The sequence below is a fragment of the Sander lucioperca genome, chromosome 17, assembly GCF_008315115.2.
Source record: "Sander lucioperca isolate FBNREF2018 chromosome 17, SLUC_FBN_1.2, whole genome shotgun sequence".
Classification (NCBI taxonomy): domain Eukaryota; kingdom Metazoa; phylum Chordata; class Actinopteri; order Perciformes; family Percidae; genus Sander; species Sander lucioperca.
This window is the reverse complement of record NC_050189.1, coordinates 4,365,682-4,368,992: the sequence shown is the minus strand read 5'-3', so window position 1 is coordinate 4,368,992 and position 3,311 is coordinate 4,365,682.

Below are 3,311 nucleotides of genomic sequence, written 5' to 3'. Positions count from 1 at the left end.
CCCAGTTTATATACGGTTAGAAGATGGCTGTGTCTCATGTGACCACTCCTTAGGTATTGAAATTGGGTATCGAATCGCATTTTTCGATACTCGATACAATTCGGTCCGTGCCTAAAAAGTATTGACTTAGGTACCCAGCCCTAGTCATGTGCTCCCATTGTTAATATAAAAATATTGATTTGTGTAGCTTTCAAGTCCTTAAAGCTAGGGCTGCACAATTAATCAAATTTTAATCACGATCACGATTTTGGCTTCCCACGATCAAATTCACGTGTTTGAGCGATATTTAAAATGCTTAATTCCGTTCATAGAGCGCTCCGTATCAACATTTTTTTTTTTTTCCAAAGCCCGTAAACCACTCTCTGATCACGTGCCTCCATGAGCCAATCAGAGTTGTTCCCTGCACCGCGCAGCTTAGTTTAGATGTAGACAGTCACAGAGGACAGAGTAACGTGAGGAAAATTCCACAACAGATAGCAGTCGGTCGTAAGTCGTCACGAGGTTTACCAGTTTACCAGTAAACGCAACATCTTGTCCCGTCTGGGTTGTTTTTCAGACAACAGCAGTGACCAGTGCTAGTTTGAGTCTTTTAGCTCATAGCTTTAGCGGCAGACTGTTTTATGTCCCGCTGTTGGAATCCTCTACAGCATTTTAGCCATGACATGCAGCGATGTTTCTGTTGCCTCTAACGTCTGTTTTTGAGCATCAGAGCGCAACGCAGACATTTAAGTGGCACCGTAATCCGCGTTGCTATTTCGTCCGGTAGATGCCCTATTGGCACCGGATTTTAACATGCGCCGTTAACGTGAACAGAAAATTGCATTGCCTGTATCTTTTCATGGCAAACGCGCATGTTTGGAAAGCGGTCGCACAACAGCTGAAATGGCTACTCCTTCATAGTATCCTTCAACAAAGGAGAAATGTAGCACAATATGGATGTATTGGCAGGAACAGTGCTCGAATTACGTGGGAGCCAGAGGGAGCCGAGCTCCCATAGAGTGAGGACTGGCTCCCATGAAAGCAACAAAGTCGAAAATCTGAGGGGGTCTCTCATATTTGAAGGTGTCTGCCATATGTGGCATTGTAATTTAATCTTAAACAACGCTCATTATCCATCCCTGTACGGTCTCTTACCATTAAAGACGTTAAATTAAAATATAAAATATAGGCTACTACGGGACGTAGACCTGAGCCTACCCTACGCTCATGAACGCAGCATGACTGCACTTCACCAACACTCCCTAGGCTATGTGATCAAACCGCATAGGGTACGATCGATTTGACAGCACTCAAAAGTCCGAAGAAGTCACCTTGCTTTTAGCTTAATGTGCTTTTGAGGTAAATACCACCAATACATCTTAAATAAATAAATCTGTAGCTATCCTCTGCCATTCAGAGCTCCGGAAAAGTTCCCAGATATTTTGAAACACCTGTCAGCAATACAATGCAGTCTCTGATGGCGGAATATTCAGTGAATAGGCTACCCAACAACATCTCAGTGCTAGTTCCAAAATTGTTCGTCTATTTATTTCCACGGTTCAACACACGAGACGACTGAACACCCAGGTGTTGTTATCACTACGTGTACATTATAAGACTAGCACATAGTTTGGCTGTGCAATGGCTTTATTCATTTCTGCCAGTTAGTGCATTTTCCCTGTGTAGAAGTTAAAGACTACATGCATTATTGTGTCTGACACTGAGGATATCTGAGACGGTGGTCTGGTTCAAATGAGTTACGTTTTATTTCATTGTGAAATTGAGAATGATACTCAGACTAAATTGTTTAGTCTATTTCTTTGTATTGCGAAATTGAAATGAAATATGGACTATTACAATCAATAATATGCTGAAATTAATTAAAAGGACTCCATTTCTGTTAAAAAATAAATAAATCTCTGTCTGTTGTGTGCGTGTGTCAAGATAATAGCCTAGGCCTACCGTGCGCATATACTGCGCAAAAGCGCCTAGACTATTTAATTGCATAGCCTTGTTAGGCTATGTGTAGGGTGTGCCAACGTTTTTTTATGAGATAGAGAGACCCCCTTAAAGACAAAAAGATAATTCGAGCACTGGGCAGGAATGTAGCACAATATGGATGTGAAAGCAGTTATAATTAGCCTATGTGACAATAAAATTTGTTTTGGTTCAAATCAACAAATAATCGTGATAATTAATCGTGACCAATATATTGTTTAAAATAATCGTGATTATCATTTTGGCCATAATCGTGCAGCCCTACTTAAAGCCTTGTTTGTTGAATTTCTTTAGAGGGAGTCAGCATGTCCTGGTTTCATGTTACAAAACATACTTTCAAAACGGCGTGTTTAAATCCCATTACTTTTATCTCCCGAAACAATCAAAAACCCAAAACTAAGTATCTTTCATGGTCATACCTTCCCAATACTAATGCTTTTATTAGAAATACCAAACTATAAACTTATTCCAACAGGAAATACATCAAACTAAGGTGGCTGCATGCACTGAAATTGCTGTTTCCTTGCCACTGGAAGTCTCCGCCAGTAATAAAAGGCTCATATTCCGCATGTAGTTTGAGCTTTACTCGTTTGTTCTTTTCCTTTCTTCAGGGTCAGGTTTCTTCAAGGTCCAGCTCAGGAGAGACCTATTCAGATAGTCAATATTAAATGCCATTATTGAGCGATACACACACCACCTTGTCTGCGTCCTCTTTTCACTGACAAATGCTCCAGTTTCTCTCATCCGTCTTGACCTTGCAGTCAGCATGTGTTTCCATCCAAAGGTGGCAGAAGATTATGGCAGTTCAGTGATTTTGTCAAAGGTTGGCCCGGGTGATGATTTATCAGGCACCCTTTATTCATTTTTCAAACACAAATGATGGTCATGAATCATGCTTTACACTGACCGCCCCCTTCCTGACCACTGTGGACCTTTGCATACATTCTGAATGGCTAATTTGCTAATCAAGCTTTAAAGTCGCCTACATGCTTCACCTCAGTTACTCCGGGTGACTTTGACGAGTTTTGACTGTTTTTGGGGAAGTTTATACAGACGATACTTGTAGCAAGAAACTCCCCCAACCTACACATGGTAGATTACAGTGTGCAGTATATGGTGGGCTAGCCATTACATCTTGCCCTCTTTCATTGCTGTAATTTTGTCTCCATGACACTGATGATTGGATCTTGAGGTTGTCCTTCACCTTTTGGCGCAACACCATGTCATTCTTCTTTAACAAGCATCATAATATCTGTGGTTTGAAGTGATGAAAAAAAAAAATATTCTTGAAGACTTTAAGGGGCCAACAGCTTCTCAAAACGGTTGTTTGTGCA